Source organism: Lactuca serriola, chromosome 3 (genome assembly GCF_051521515.1).
Source record: "Lactuca serriola cultivar US96UC23 chromosome 3, Lser_US96UC23_V15, whole genome shotgun sequence".
Classification (NCBI taxonomy): domain Eukaryota; kingdom Viridiplantae; phylum Streptophyta; class Magnoliopsida; order Asterales; family Asteraceae; genus Lactuca; species Lactuca serriola.
This window is the reverse complement of record NC_136410.1, coordinates 174,335,942-174,354,455: the sequence shown is the minus strand read 5'-3', so window position 1 is coordinate 174,354,455 and position 18,514 is coordinate 174,335,942.

Below are 18,514 nucleotides of genomic sequence, written 5' to 3'. Positions count from 1 at the left end.
TCTAAAAGGATTATCTTTAAATTAAACAATTTAATTTATCCTAATCCCTTTATCCCCTAGATTTTGAAAATTATGGGAAGGGATAATTCAAAATCTTTAATTATCTAGTTTAACCAATTAAATAGATAATTCCAAAGATGGCATTATCCAAATCCCTAAAATTTAGGGATCTTATCATGGGGACTACCATTTTCGAAAACCCTAGGGTTTCTTAACCCTAATTTCGAAAATCATGGAGGCAAAGGAAAGGGTTTAAGAACCCTATCAAAATTCGCCAACTAGGGTTTATACATCCCTTTTTGCGAAAATCTCCATGTCTTAGGGTTTACTAGCTATAAACCCTAATTTGCCAAGTTCATACTATGTATCAAATTCAATTGAAAACAAAACCAAAGGCTCTGATACCACTAATGGGTTTTATACAAACAATCCTATGTGTGAATGCAACCCTAGTTTTGGATCTAGGTTTTCACTATTGAACATACAACATTATGAACACACAAGGAACCCTAGCATGCATCTACTAATTTCAAAAATTATAAAGAAGAATAGAAACATACCTTTGTTGTTATATTGCAATAATAACTGATTCCTTAGTCTTCTTGAACTCTTGAAAGCTAGCACCCCAAGTGTTGTGCCTCTAATGGCTCACAAACACCAAAAACAATTGAAGAAGCAAGAGAGAGAGAGAGAGAGAGAGAGAGAGAGAGAGAGGAGCTAGGAAATCGGCTCCTAAGGCTTCCAAGAATCAAGTGGTTGATTTCTAGGAGCCAAAGGGTCCTTTATATAGGTGTAGGAATTAGGGTTTGAGTCCTTATCCTTATCTGATTACTTGCCCACCAAGCAGCCCAAAGGATAACCCTAATCTCCTAATATCCCTATCTTGGACGATTTCAAGGAGCCTTGTCCCCTTGAATTCGTCCACCCTATCTCATAGGGTTTTCTTATCCTACATTGCAACTATCACATAATTACAGATAGGTCCCTCTAGTTTAATTAATCTCCTTTAATCACAGAATTAATTCTTAATTAATTCTTGATCAATATTAATTTAACAAATATGATTTCTCCTTTAATATATTATCCTTATAATATATTAATAAATCATAATTACCTCTTTCTCTATTATTTCCCCAGTCAATTTGTTCTAGTGAAGGCAACCCAAAAGGACCATGCTACTATCGGGTCAAGTACATACCAAATATAGTTATGGGCTTATACACCTAATCCAACACTTTATTAGAACCAGAAAACTAGTTTTTGTATTTTTGTATTTTTTTATTTTTGGAATTTATTTCAACGACTTCGTGAAAGTTTTAACACAATGCATTATGAATTAATGTTACCGATAATGAATCGTACATACTTTGGGCACTTTTAAGACAACACTAGTTGGATAGGTGGCTCAATGTTAGGGTACAAAGTTATCCATGTATGACTTTGTATATGGGTTGAATTTAGTATACCCACTTGCATGTGGTGCATTAGCCTTTTGACTCATGAGTTAGAGAGTGAGAGAGAGACATGTAAACACCTGTATATAAGGTGGGTTTATTCCACTTATGGAGGTGTGCTTGAGATGTGTAAAATTTGAGTGTGTAAGTGTGTGTTATTTATGTAGACTAGATCTAGATCCTCTTTTTTAACACAATACATATTCAATACATCTCTTAAACACCGAAATCACCGTGTTCATTATGCAATCGCATGCGAAACCATGTTCTATAATCACTACAATTGGTATCAGAGCGGGTCTTCAATGATCAACGTGATTTGTTGAAGAACAATTTTCGGTTTGGCAAAATTTGTCACAATTGGATCATTTTTGGTGAGTCTCTCTCTATGATTTCTCTTAATTTCATTGAATTCGTGCATTGCATTCTTGATTGTTTGATCGTTTTGTCTCAATGGATCAAAATTTGTTTTCACCCCATTGATTGATCCATTTATTGTTGATTAGATCAAAAATTCTTAAACAAAATAAAATTTCCGTGACTGTTCATAGATTTGAAGTTTATAGTCCAAATTGCTTTGAGTCCGTTACTGTGCAACTCGAATCTATAACAAAGAATTTTATGTTTCGTTGAATCATATTCGAAGCCCAATCCAATATTAATTCTTTTGCTATCGATTTTGAGCCCATAAATTTCTAAAAGATCCAATATATTCCATTTGCTACTGTTTCTTGTCTGTGTTTGAGCCCAAATCGTGAAAGTCTTTCAACCGAATCATTCAAATCGTCAATAGATGTTTGTCATCTAACTTGTACACATGCTTCATTTGTTGTACACTCGTATCCTTATGTTGTTCTGTTCTTAATTGATCGATCGGTCTTGAATTCTTATTCTCATTTTCTCATGTCTTTTAATCGATCGATTGGTTTTGAGATTCGATTTCAAATGATTGGCATATGATGAAATCAATTTTGAGCAAGCTAAAATTTGAGAAATCGAAAAATTGGTTATTTGATTTTGATAAAATTGGTCAAGAACACTTGAAGGAGGTGAAGAACAGTTGAATAATCATGTATTGATCTGAAATTTGTTGATTAAATCATCAATTTCTTGTTTGTTGATCTTTGACTTTGCAAAGTCAAATTGAGAAAAAGTCAATGTCGATGTTTAAGTGATGATTCTGTGAATTACAGGCTGAAATTAGTTCATATAAGTTGTTTTGAGGCTATGGATGTGTAAATAAGGGTGATAATTTTGAAAATTAGCTTGGAATTGAATTTTGATGTCAAATGCATTCTTGAGAACTAAAGCACTGGGATGTTGTTGATGCGTGTTTATGAATATTCAACGAGTTCTCAAATGTCATCATCTATTTTCGAAGGGTTGGAATTAATTGATGTAACAAAGGCTTGGGGGTACAAATCAAAGTTGTTGATGTCGCTTTTTCAAGTCGATGTTTCGATGTCTTGGTATATCGATATCGACGGGCCGATGGCTGGGATTTGATGTTGGAATCGATTTTAAGGCTGATAACGAATATTTGATAGTGTCAATTTGGGTATTGGAATAGATCAAGGTTTGACTGGTTTTGTTCGTTCTCATAGAACATATGTTTGGGCTACTCAAAATTGAAAGTGACGAACATAAACGAAGTATTAATGATCGAATGGTTCGCTATTGGTGAATTAGTCAATTGGGTTGATGTACGAAGGGTTCCTGTATGATCGTTGTGTTTGGATTGTGATAACGAATTGGGAATCGTTTTGGTGATGTTGATGGTGCAAAGCCATGGATTTTGAAAGTGAATCAGGGTATTTGTTTTTGGGGTACTTTTGATTTTTAAAGGATGGTTTGGGGACGAACGGACCTTGGGTTGTGAACGAATAATCGAAGCTGATTTGGTGACTGAGTTGTTTGTATTTGGGAAGTCGACAATTGAATGAAACGTTGATATAGATGATTTTGGGAAGAACTGATTACAACGAAACGTTGATTCAGAGAGTAAATGTGAATGATTCAGACGAGATTCAGAGGCTTCGCATACCTTCGTTTTCGTTAAAATGGCAGTGGAAAATTTTCGATAAGATGGTGCTATGAAAATTTTTCGTTAGTTTGGTACTCTGATTGAATCTAACGAAGGGGAGAGAGAAAAATTTCGTTAAAATGGTGTTGAGGATTTCGTACGAGGGGAACATTGCCTGAGAAACGAAATTGGGGAAGAAGAAAGCAAAGTTTCGTAAATGAACCTTAAAGTTTCGTTAATTTGGCACTTTTTCGTAAGTTCAACAAAATTTCGTATGTTTTGAAGAAGTGTGCATAATTTTTGAAAGTAGTTCCTGATATTTCGAAAAGTTGGCAGCAAGTACCCAGTTTCGAAAATGGACTGTTTTTGCTGAAAATTGAAGAATTAGCATTTCAGGCCCTTGCAGTGTATGCAAATTGACGCTTTCTACCCAGCTTTGGAAAAAGGGGAGGGTTTTGCATTTTTGGTTGTTTTGGGCGTACCGGGTCACTGATAAATTTTGAAATTGACAATTTCTACCCATTTTTTTAGAAATTTAGTCTAAGGCGGTCCGTGAACGAAGCTAAAAATTGAAGATTTTTTCGGTTTTTCAGAATAAATCACAAAGTTTATGCCATATGTTAAGGGGGAATTTTGAGACGAAAAATTCCGAATAGAGCACGTTCTCTTTCCTTGAAGGTTTTATAATCAAATTTTGATTATAAAAAGGGGGAGAAATTTATATGGAAATTCGAACTTGAATTTTTCATATTACGCGGATTTGAAGATCGAAGTGACCTTGAATTTTTGAAGCCTACGAAATGATGCAATTGGAAGTTTGGAAGTGATTTCGTTTCGAAATGGGTTTGGTTTTATTGAAGATTTTTGGGGTGTGTTTTTATGCTCAACTTTTGGGTGATCAATTTGGAGTTTGAGAAGCTCGTGATCATTCGTTGATGCTCGGTTTGTATGGTCTCACATCCTAGAGCCCAATTTTAAGAATCATGGAAGAATTGAAGATTGAAGTTCGTTTCGACATGTGTTACCCTTGAGGCTCGAATCGTATAATTCCTCGATTTTGGAAGATTTGAAGTGGGTCATCCATTCCTAACTTTGAGGGGGAGAATGTTAGGGTACAAAGTTGTCCATGTATGACTTTGTAAATGGGTTGACTTTAGTAGACCTATTTGCATGTGGTGTATTAGCCTTTTGACTCATGAGTTAGAGAGTGAGATAGAGACATGTAAATACCTCTATATAAGGTGGGTTTATTCCACTTATGGAGGTGTGTGACAACCAAAAACTTTCCATACTGTTCAACCATTCCCTCCAATATGAGTTAAAACTATTTCTGCTAACTTTTAAACTTTTTGGAATAAGTTTGAGTGTTTTAAAGTTAGTGCTTCAAGAAATATTAGGAGAGTGGATACCCTAGGGTGTTCTATGTAGCAAAGCATGCCCAAAACTCCAAGAATATTGAGTTTACGGTCCAAAATTTTATTAGGACTGTAAACCCAAAAGACTATATAAGTGGGACTTAGTTATTTTAATCACTTTTTCACATTTCCAAAGACAAAGGTCATTTCTCTCTCAAGTAGCATCCCGTTTTTCTTCAAGATCTTCAACTAGTAAGTGATTCTAACCCTTTTATGACGAGATCAAGTGTTAAACATTCAAGAAATCATCAAAATCTCCCAAGAACAAGGTGTTCACGGCCCAAGATCTTCTTGGACCGTGGACACTATAAATGGGGCTTAAATGTGCCCTTTGTCCCTTTAGACCTTGGAAACAAGTATAGCAACAACCCTTGACATGTTTAAACCCTAATAGCATCAAGAAAACACCCAAAATAACATAGGATAAGGTGTTTATGGTCCAAGAATCTCCTTGGACCGTAAACCCTAAACAGGGTGCTTTAAGTGTGCCAAAGTGCCTTAAACTCTTAACAAACCCTAGAAGCAAACATGGAACCTTCCTTTGTTGAGTTTAACACAAGAAAACCACACAAATGTCCCATGATTAGGTGTTTACAGTTTAAGGAGCTCCCAAAAACCGTAAACACCCCAATGAGGGTTTTAACACCTCATGTTGCCTCCTTAAGCTTAGAAACTAGCCTAAACCTTTACCCGAAAGTGTTTAAGACTTGAAAAACACCTTTTGACCATAAACCATTTAAGTTTACTACCGTAAACTCAAGGCCATACGGTCCAAAAACCGTAAACCCTATAAAAGGGTGATATGTTGCCCTAATCACTCCCTAAGGTTAAAACTTGAAGTTAGGATGCTTCAAAAGGACTTTTAGGACTTCAAACCACCACATGGTCAAGGTACCATGAGTTTACGGCCGTAAACTCATGGGTTTACTACTGTAAACTCAAATAGATTGAGCACAAAACCTTAAACACCATTTAATGCCATTTCACTTCCCTTTGTTAAATCACATGTGATTCCAACACCTACCCAAGGTGTTTCTTAGCCCCGGAAGTTGTTATCTTCATATAGTTGTTTATAAACACTATATTCATGTCAAAATGTGTCCTTATATATATATATATATATATATATATATATATATATATATATATATATATATATATATATATCATTTAGGACTTATTGTGTCTCGGGACTTCATTCGTGGAACTTCTCATCCGTACGCGCTTACCCGTTTGAATCACCCACATCAGGTGAGTTCATACCCCGTAATGAATCTTTTAACTATTTTAATTGTTTTAAAGGGGGGAATACAGGTTGAACACAATGATAATTGTGTAAATGTTTGTTTTAAACATCTTTCAAAATGTTACTTAGGTTATTTATAAGTTGTTAAAACATTTCAAGACTCTTCTAAAGGTTATGTTACTTTATAGTTATACAAAACTCCATTTTTAAAGTATAAGCATAACCTTGTAGATAAATGAGTCTTTTTCAGTATTAGTCCAGTTAGAACATGTGTAAACTATTGTAGGTATGGTTTAGAAGAATGGTATTCATTACTTCTAGTACAATGAAGCACACACACATAACATAACAGAACAGAGAATCAAACAATACCAGAACAAAACATAACAAACAAGTAATTTGCTATAGCATGATAACACGCAGACAGGTTCCATCTTTAATGTGAAATACACAGCTTGCATGAATTTTCTCGGGTCGCGTATGGCTCCCTCAATCTCCATACATGAGAGCAGGTTAGTAGGGGTTCTAGCTTTCACATTATGACTATAATAAAACACACATATGCTTTTAGGTTGTTAGTACCTCTGTATATCATTATAAACAACATCAAGGTACTCCTTTCTCCCATTACTTTCTTAAAAGTGTCGGTAACACTTGAAGGTTAATCTATTCTCTAATCGGGATAGATTATAAACTAGGGAGAATGTACTTTTCAGTTGACAAAGGAACAGTAGAGTCTTGGTAGAAGACTACTTTCATAACAGTAGAGTCTTGGTAGAAGACTACTTTCAAACAGTCGAGTCTTGGTAGAAGGCTACTTTTAAAGGTTAGGACCATAATGCTAATCTTATGATTCCTTAATGTATACACTATAGGATACATATATGCTAATAGATTCCGACAGCTAATAGGATGTGTGTTCTCCGCCTCATTGCCTGTTCTCGTTGGATTGGGGTCTTGAACTGAGTTCCCACAATCTATTATCTACCCGAATCTATATATATTCATGCTTAGTATACATTAGGTCATCATAAGGGTACCAAGTATGGATCAGGTTATAAGATACAGAGTCAAAGCATAGTTTTTCTAGTACAAATCAAACTTTTCAAAGTCAATACTTTTGATATACAAAACTAGAGATTTCCCAGAAAGGGCTTAATCCATTTTTATTAAGCAGTACAGTTTTAAAAGACTTTAAGTGAGTTAACTCTAAAATACCTTAGTTTATACACCATGTTTATATATAAAACTAATATCCAATAGCTAGTTAAATGTGTGTTTTCCCCCGATGTCCTGTTCTCGTTGGATTGTGGGCTTAGGGCAGCTTCCCCCAATTAACTATCTACCTGATATCAAATTATATATAGCAGTATAAACAAAGCTATTATAAAAGTAATCACTGTAGTCATTATTTTAATATAAGAAATATAGGTTTTCTTGAAAGAACTCTCCATTAGATATAAAGGAACAATTACAAATAACTCCATGAGTAACAAGTGAATACACCAAGGTTATATATGACAACGATCAAATAACCAATGGAATGTGTGCTATCCGCCCTACTTACTGTCCCCTTTGGGTTGAGAGTTAGGGAAGATGTGCACAATCGATTGTTTATTTACTCTGAGTATATAACTTGTACCCACTTAGTACGCATAGAAAGGATTGTAATGTCATTTTACTTAACTTCCATTAAAGTAGGAAATATAGGATTTTCTAGAGGAACAGGCAAACTTTTCAAAACAGAACTTATAGCTTACACCACTTTTACATATACATTTTCAAACAAAACTTTACAACTTACTCACATCACTAAAATCATATGAACTCACTAGCTTAATTGCTGATCAACTCTTTCAAATAACTTGTATTCTCAGGAGACTATTAGACAGGTGCTCGTGCTGGGGATTTAGAAGATGAAGCATTTCAACTTCAAGTCTTATTTTGTTATTTGTGTATGGATTCTATGTTTTGTGAACACACTTTTTAAACACTTTCTTTTGAAATGAAATGGTTGTTTATTACTTGCTTACCATATACATATCTCGTGATACTTTACATGACGTCCTCCACCCCCGAACGTTTCCGCCGTTCCGGTTTTGGGGTGTGACAAGGTGTGCTTGAGAGATGTAAAAGTTGAGTGTGTAAGTGTGTGTTATTTATGTAGACTAGATCTAGATCCTGTTTTTGCAAGACCATACATATTCAATACATCTCTTAAACACCGAAATCACCGTGTTCATTGTGCAATCTTTAATTCCGCATGCCAAACCATGTTCTATAATCACTACACTCCGAGAAAAAAATAGCTTAGTATATTATATATCAGTAGAAACTATTTATTCCGTAGGACGCTATTAGTTATCACACTCGTCAACATCAACCCGCGAAGCCCGAGCCACAAACTTTCTATTGTGAGTATTCACAACCCCCTTTTTATTGTTTTTCATGTTTTGGGGTGGAACGTGTGCTACTATTTTAAGAACTCGTTGAACTTGCTTTATGAACTTGATGAACTTTGTTTTATGAACTTGTTGAGATATGTTTTGTGAACTTGTTGAACTTAGAACAATGCTGTATATTGAACTTTTTCTATGAACTTTGTGATATGAACTCTATGTTATGAACTTTGTGTTAAGTGCCCGAGAACCGAATTACAGCCTATTAACTCGTATTCGAGCCGATGGTTTTATGGATAGCGCTATTTGAGGTAGACAACCCGCACTCACCCAGAACAACGAGTGCATATTTCCATGAACTGACATCATGGGAACCATGGACATGATGGAATGGGGGCAAGAACGGCCGTTAGGCTTGGTTGTGAACGAAATGCAAGGGAATTCATCATTTTCTGAACTAGAACTTTTATTGAAAAAACTATATTTTCTTGTTAAAAAATGTACTATTATAAACCTGTGAACTCACCATCTATTTTATAGTTGTGACAACTGTCAAAACTCAGGTTAGGACTCATCTAGAACCTTGTCATTTCCTTGCGTGCACCTAACTTGGCTTTAGAAGCAACAAGTTGAGCTAGATCGCGACTTAATATATCCCTCGGAACAAGTAGTGTAACATAGATTGTACAAAGTAGTCACATTGGTATGTGAATACTCCAACTAGGTTGTAAAGTGCCAAAGTTCAATCGCAAAACTAGACATGAAACGGTGTTCAATAGATCACAACTCAAGGTTAAGTTAAACACCCTAATTTATTAATCGGAACATATGACGTGCTAAACTAGTTTAAGTAATTATCAAACTCAATTTAATTAAATCATGATTTGATTTAATTACAAGTTGGAAATAATATCCACATATCATAATTTGAATCATGAGCCAAAAATATAATCCAAGGATTGTCTAATCCTACATTCATATGTTATGAACCTTTATTTCGTTTATTTGAAAAAAAAATTTGAATTTATAAAAATCAAATCATAAGTTACCATTTTTATAACTTAATTCAAGATGATTCAAGTTTATGAACTTATTTCTAAAAACAAATAGTCCAATAAAAACCAAGAAAAAAACTCTTGGAAGTTCATGAAAATACTTAGAGTTTTATAAAAGTTAAAGCTAAATTTTTATAAAACTTAAGGGAAGGCTTTAAGAGGGTACTCTTACCAAGAAAAGCCTCATAATAAACCCCTCTCCTCCCCAAAAATTCGGCCATCCACAACCTCTACACTCCTCCTCTCTCTCTCTCTCACTCACTCATTATTGCTCCTTATGCAAAATCCCAAGGTCAGATTTTGCATGTCAATGTGAGAGAGAAAAACCGACCTTAGGTACAATTTCTGTGGGAGAGATTTTTTCAGTTCATTTTACAGATGTTAGACATCATTTATGGAGTTTTGTGGCTGATTTTAATGAAGTATAGACTGAAAGAGATGACTAGAGAGATGGTCTATCCAGAGAGACAGAATCTCAATTTCTCTCTTCCTTCTCTCTAGAAACCTCACATTCTCTCTCTAAAAATCAGCCCCTAAACCACGATTTTTTAGCCTTATTTTGGGTGTTCTTTAAGCTTCATATCAAAGGGTAAGTTATTATCATACACCTCTTGAAGATCCATAACAAAGTTTACAAGTTCTACTCCCTTTCTCCTTCAAATTTTCGATTTCTAAGGCATGTTCTTGCAAAGAACCTTTGTTTGATCTTGATGTTTGTAGATCACAACCAAAAACATGTTGAATGTTCTGTAAAATGGTGTTGATTTATGATCAAACAAAAGTCAACAGAAAATGTGAGCACATGCAAGCCTTATCTAGCACCAAAAACCGATTTTTCAAAAGCTTAGTATCATCTAGCTTGGTTGCATTTAAGATCAAATGGTTAGAAACAAGTATTTCTATAGAATATCTTTAATATAGTTTTTATTACTCAATGTAAGCAAAGAAAAGGATATCATTAGGTAAAATAGTAGTTTGAACTATGTTTTCATGAGTTTTACTCTTCAACATTCTTTCAGATTTGTTTACTCAACTTTTAAAGGGCATAACTCACACATTTCTCGACCAAATAAGGATATTCATTTTCTGCAGACTAGTTCCATGGATTGAATTTCGAACACAGTTGGCCTTACTGTAAAACATTAGAAATATGATTTTTCATGATATTTACAAAACAGTTGCGCAAACAGAACTTTTTCTGTGACCACTAGTTTTGCATTACATGATCAAAGACCTTAAAATCCAAAATAAATATGGATAAAATTATTTTAGGAACTTCAAATAATTATCTCAGAGTGCATAAAATTTCATGAACAAAAACATTATAGAAGTTTCTACAAAAATTGTTGAACTTCCAGCTACATTTGGAACTAATGCACTAGCTAGTGCTACATTCCTAAACTTCTTGGGTTTGAATACCCCCATTTAGCTCCAAAATAAGTTTTAGTCAAATTGTTTTATGTAATATAATGGTTTCAAGAGATGTTCTATAAAACCCCAAGTGGTAGAACAAATTCTTAATTTTTCTACAAAAATAAATATTTAATGGCCAAAAATTCAAAATAAATACATACGGATGAAATAAAAATCTTAAAAGTTGTAGATCTAATTTGTGTACGAAATAATAATTCCACCTAAATTTTTTATATAATTTGGTCACTGTTTGTTATTACTCGGATTTTTGATTTAGTTAGGACATTAATTTACAAAATTTGGTATTAAGACCCAAGAGCACAAACCAATATTTTTCCTTGCGTGGGAAGCACCAGGAGAACCTATGAAAATTAATTTGTGAATTTTTGCAACTGTTTACCATTTACTTTGAATTTTTCTTATTATTTAGACTTAAATTTCAAATAAATAACAAATGACCTTCAAAAATGTCTATAAAATTTCTGGACACTAATACCCTCTATTAGAACCAAAATATAAAGTTTTACAATTTTTGGAGTTCATTTTCATGCCTTTATGGATTTTTTTAACACAAGGCACCGTGAATTCAATAATACCAATAATGAACCGAACAAACTTTGGGCATTTTGCGACACCACTAGTTGGATAGGTAGATCTTAGATAGTGGTTTAGTGAATTTTATCTCACTAGAAACTATTTGTTTCGTAGGGCACTAGTAGAAGTCGATCTCTAGAACACCGGACCGCGAAGCTCGAACCGCAAACTCTCCCTAGTGAGTATTCACAACCCCCTTTTTATTGTTTTCATGTTTTGGGGTGGAAAGCATGCTACTGTTTTATGAGCTATCCATACTATATTAATGGACTTAGAATGATCTTATTTTATGAACTTAATGAACTTGAAACGATATTGTTTTGTGAACTTAATGAACTTGGAACGATATTGTTTAATGAACTTGATGAACTTGGAAAGATACTCTTTTATGAACTTTCTGTTATGAACCTGTGCTATGAATTTCATACGATGAACTCTTGATATGAGCTTTGTGATATGAATTTGTTATGAACTTTGTATGTTAAGTCCCCGAGAACCGAACTACAACCTATTAACTCATATTTCGAGCCGACGGTCTTATGGATAACGTTATTTGGAGTAGACAATCCCCACTCACCCAGATTCGTGAGTGTATATTTCGATGAAGTGACATCATGGGAACGATGGACATGATGGAATGGGGCGAGAACGGTCGTTAGGCTTGGTTGTGAACGGAGTGTTTTGGCATTCAACACTCATTTTGAGTTGGAACTTTTGTTGAACAAATCTATATTTTCTTACTAAAATGTTGTACCTTTATAAACGTGTGAACTCATCAACTATTTTATAGTTGACCCTCGTTTTTGCATGCTTTTCAGGAAACAGTCAGTGAGCCAGTTTAAGACGCCATAATGATTTATGTTCATTGCTCTTGTTATGTACTAGACTATGCACTACGGAACAAAAATGTAATATTGTTTCAAATATGATGTAAACATAAAATTTCTCAATGGTTATGGTTGGTAATCGTATTTACCTTGTGTTATGAGACCTTAGCCTGTCACCCTTCGTGCTTCCGCTTTAACGGGGCGTGACAGATTTGGTATCAGAGCCGAAAGTTATAGAGAATACCGGTTTTCCGTTGCCCTTGGGGGAAGCCTAAACTATAACCAACGAGTTAATAATCATACCATCTAGTATAACTAAATCGGGTAGTGCACTACTGGACCGTAATTATACATAGCCTGATCACCTATGTATAATTAAGGAAGAGCAAGTGCAATACTAGAGTTAGTTATAATGAGTGGTATGAATAACCTAGGTTCTTCTTCGACACTAAATAAAAAATAAGAAACCCTTAGGTGCATATAGCTACCAAGTTACATTAGGCTGCTAAATTGCTTCTAAACGCTAGGATTCCTTATGTACAGTTTAGTTGGGTCGAACTCTATGTCTCACACTCCCGGATCGGGTGACGCATGAAGATACATTACTAGATGTGCATTAGTTAACTAATCTAGTACTGAGACAGAAAAGGACCCCTCTATGGGATCAAAGTCCAGAGAGGGGTTAGTAGTCAGCAACCTATACCCAGGATTCCTATGCACCATTCAACTATTTCATCGACTCCTTAGGTCGACATCTTCATCATTTTACAATGCGTACCTTACCGATGGGCCAAGTTATATCACTAGTCTCCCTAGGATGCTATAAGGATGGAACACCAGTTGTCTTGTAGTGTACAACTAGTATAACAATAAGTATCTCCTAAATTTAGGAACCCATTGAGATATGTGGGATATAATGTAATGCATAAGATGAAAACGCCTTGTGAGCTTCAGGAGCTAAATACAAAATATTTTCAAACAACATTCAAGAAAATCTCTTATTTCCCTAAGCTCTTACCTCAACCCCTAAGGTTAGATCCCTTCTAACATTATTTCAGTTCAAAGGGTGTAAGGTGGAGGAAAATCGACCCATTACGACATAATTCAATATCCGGAGGAGATATTACCTCTCAGGCATCATTATGGAGAACTACTTCATGATGGAAGGTACCACCATGGCATAGTCTTCTTATCCCATTTCAGGGACGTATTTGAACCTCACTTGACACGTATATAACCATAATTAGAGCATGTGTGGCCACTATGATATGTTATTCTAAGCAACCTTACAAATACCCTTCATGAACAATGGCACCTAATTGACACCATCCCAATGTTGTCTCCTTGGATTATACATAAAGTGACTCGCTACTCCCAATATACAGGGAATGTTTGGCCTAGGGCATGTTGTCGTATACATTATGCTACCAACTAATTATTTGAAAAAGACCTTGGCCACTGCTTCTAGGTTGTTCTCTCTCTTTAGAGATTGATTCTTTGAAAGTCTTAAGTGACTTCTAAATGCATATGTACGGGGTTGCTCCTATTCTTAGGAATTTTTAGACCTACATCTTTCGAGCGAGTTTTAGAATACCATCAGCTATATTTCTCTCTATGCCCATTCTTAATATTTTCATAGAATTCCATAGGTCCTTCTGCTTAACTAATCCAGAGAACTATTTTTTCCAACCTTTCAATTCTCAACATGTAGACCCAAAAAGCAGCATGTTAGATATCTTGCCTTCGACCCAAAAATAATTCCAGAGCATTTATCTAGATTTCCTGTGCCTAGACAGGTCGAGAATAGAGTTGACCTAATTTATTGGGAAACACCTGTACCTAAAGCGTCGTACCGCTTAGCACCCTTCCAAAATACAAGAGCTGTTTGGTCAACTTCAGAAACCCCTCGAAAAAGGTTTCGTTCGTATAAATTCTTCATGATGGGATGCATTGGCACTATCTGTTAAAGAGAAAGACGGATTGAATCGATTGTACATTGGTTATAAAGAACGAAATAAGTTGACGATCAAACAATGACACCTTCTTCCTCAAATCAATGATCTGTTTGACTAATTATAAAATGTCTTGTACTTCTATAGGATTGCCCAACCCCCAAATGCAGTGACCCAAAAGTTAGGAAGTTCTTTTGGTAAAATCAATAATAGGATGTATCCAAATTGGTAGAACAGAAGTTGTGCAACACCTTGTCCCTGATTGTACCAAAGGGTGTGGACAATGCTACAAAATATTGTGATACATTGCACCAATCCTAGGATTGCGCATTGATGCAAAAGGATGAGTTGCGTACACTTCAAGGCAATCAATGGTGCATGAGTAGAACTATACCGCACACAACCTAGAGTTAGGAACATTAGTATTCGCCTTTAAAATCTAGAGACATTACTTATATGAAACCAAATGCACTGTCTATGCAGACCACGAAGGCCTTCAACATATCTCAGAGTGAGGATGCTCAAACATGAGGCAAAGACATTGAGTAGCTTGTAAAGGCATTATAGCTCATTGGAAGATTGCATACTCGAATGAATCACTTGAATTCCCCTCTTGATACAAATGAGACTTCAGGCATTGCTAGTGAGTACTCACTCTTTGAAATTGTATCTCTGGATTCATTCCTGTCCATTCCATTAGCATTGGATATCTATTTCAGTATTCATATATGCTTAATAAGGGCATAATAATCATCTTTTCCATTTTTGATAATTTTCTCATTTAGGTATTCCACTTTGCGTAAATATGATTTCTCGAGTTTGAGCACGTCATTTCAGAACCTTTCGGTCATAATATATTTATATTACATTACTAGAACGTCGATTTGAAAACATCTCTTATTTTAGTCCTTTATGCCACTTTTGTATTATAAATCATAAAAGTTTCCAAAACTAGAATTTTTTTAAAACTTTGATATATTTTTTTTTCATAGAATTACTACCATTATGCTCTTAACTATTTTTAATTGACACATGAAGTGTATATTATCTCTTTTTTTGAGTATGTTTATAAGTCAAGTTTAAATTTGGAACGATAAACACGTATTTTGGACATTATACATTTAACTTCTTCATCCAAGCCTGTTATTTCGTTCCCTCGATACAGTTTTCTTTGTGACAAGCAAAACATAGTATAAAACCTTGGTTCATTTTCAAGATACTCACTTTCAGATTTTAAGAACAACTTAATTAGTTTCCTTATGAAAGTTCTAGCATCGTTCTTGAAAAACTATAAGTGTTTACTTCCATTGATATTCTTGCATCTTTATCAACCCTTTATGACTCATTCTCTCTATGTAGTAAAGTATTCTTACCCCATCCATTATGATCAACTTCGTGATTAGCACATACTTTAGATCTATAAGCTTCCTCCATATAGAGCGTACCCTGTTTATGATCTCTAGAAACCACTAAATTTCTTTATGTTGCTTCACATGGCTAACCACCATAAATAGCTTGGTAACCCTCACCATCAAGTTCGTATACCTTTATCGACATTCGCTTAAGGACTAGAATGAACTTGACATCCCGCAAGTTCTAAATTTGTACCAAAGGATGCTTTGGGGACCACATCCCCAATGAGAATGATACCTTAGATCATATTGTGTACTACTCAAACTATCCCATTGTAGTTCTTTGGATTATTTATAGAACATATCAAATGACTAGAAGGAAGTGACGCCCCATGTCGTATTAATTAGAACTTTATTGAGGCATTGCCACAGTAAATAAGAGCATCATCATGAGAATTGTTTGCAACATTCACCTCTTTCGTACTCTTACATCAGAAGCTCTAGTCATCGTTAGAGTTCCAACATGAGATGTATTTCCCATTGCTCAGTTAACACCTCCTCCCCGACTTCTATGTTTCCCTTGGAACTCTATCTATACATGTGCTTATCAAGGATCCAATCATGAATGTTGTAAACACTTAGCTATCTAACCCTAATGGAGCTGCTAACTATTTCCCCGGTACTGGACAAACTATCAAGTAAATGATAGTAATGGCAATAACAACACTACATCTTCTAACCTAATGGAAAAATAGGACATTCTTGAGGTAACTGAGTTGTGTTTATTCTCACGAATCGTCATAGAACTACCATTTCACATTCATGTTCCATAGCCAACAAATTAAGTTCACCGTGTTTGCAGTAAAGGATGTTTCATGCATTTTGGACAATGCTCATATCAAATTGTTGGTTTTCTCCATACTGGAAAGGATGTATGCACATCCTTCACCATTAATAATTTTAGGACTCCAAGTGCTTGTTGGTCCAGATGGTGCCGATCCTCTTGCGATTCATATGAGGTATTCAAACCACAAGGATGGTAGATATAATTTGTTTTAATGGAGATTGACAAGGACTGCTAAAGGAAACAATCGATTTAGATAGAGGTGGATCTATTGGCGTAATCTGCACACTTCCTTCCCATCCAAGAAGATTACCGAATGGAAAATCTTGCCTGGATTTACATAGACGAGATCATTGTACGTCGTGGAGTACCTATTTCCATTATTTTGGATAGGGAGTCTCCTTGTGTCACAAATATGGTAGTCACTTTAGAAAGCCTTTGTACACAATTAAACATAAGTACTACCTACCATCCTCAGATGTATGGAAAATAGAACGAACTATCCACACTTTGAAAGACATACTCCAAGCCCATATGATGAGTTTAGAGCTCCCAATAATTTTTTTTTTGATTTTTCCTATAACAAAACTATCATGTCAATGTAAATGTGCTCCCCTATGAAGTAGTGTACGGGCTTAAGTGTTGATCACCCCTTTGTTGGCTAGAAATTGGCGATAACAATTAATGAGGCTTGGTAAAGATCAAGAGAGCACTAACAAGATCATGAAAATACATGATAGAGTGAAAGGTGCTTGCGATCGTAAGAAGAGCTATGTTGATAAGCATAGGAAACCCTTGGAATTTCAAGTGGGAGGTAAATTACTCTTCAAAATGTCACCTTGGAAAAGAATTTTACGCTTTGCAAAAAGAGGAAAACTAATTCCTCGCTATGTAGGATCCTTCGATATTTTTGAGATGATCGGTCGACTGACATATAGGCTCAACATAACAGAAGAACTTAGTGCGATACACGACATATTCCATGTGTCAAACCTCAAAAAGTGCTTGGTGGAGGAATCCCTGAACGTACCTCTAAAGGACCTCCAAAATAATGATCAACTAAAATTCATGGATGAACCCATAAAAATCATCAATCGGGAAGTTAAGCAGCCTAAACAAAGCAAAATCCTGATTGTGAAAGTTCGTTGGAATTCAAAGCACAAAGTAACGCTACATGGGAATGGGAGGATTTCATGAGGAACAAAAATCATCAACCATCTTCTACATCTGAACTAGTGGCATCGCCAGTTGAATTTCGAGAAGAAATTACCACGACTGGGGGAGACTGTGACAAGTGTCAAAACTCAGGTTAGGACCCATCTAGAACCTTGTCATTTCCTTGCGTGCACATAACTTGGCTTTAGAAGCAACAAGTTGAACTAGATCGTGACTTAATATATCCCTTGGAACAAGTAGTGTAACATAGCTTGTACTAAGTAGTCACATTGGTATGTGAATACTCCAACTAGGTTGGAAAGTGCCAAAGTTCAATCTCAAAACTAGACATGAAACCATGTTCAATAGATCATAACTCAAGGTTAAGTTAAACACCCTAATTAATTAATCGGATCATATGACGTGTTAAACTTGAAGGGCCATTAATTATTGGTTTGGGCTAGGCATCAAGGCATGAATAGCATAGGGTGCAATATGTAAATTTTTGAGTCTTTTGTTTAGTTTTCGGTCAGGACATGGTGTGACCGAAAACTAGTTTTCGGTCTGCCTTGACCGAAAACTAGTTTTCGGTCTGCCTTGACCGAAAACTGTTTTCGGTCCATCTAGTATAAATAGGTATAGTCTCTTTCATTTATAGGTTGTTGATGTTATCATCTCCTAGAGAGGTTTTCGGTCTTCCAAGTTGTATCAGACAATTTCACTGATTGAATTGTATGCAAGCTTGGTTTATTTCATCTTCTTCTACATTTCTTACACATTTTGAC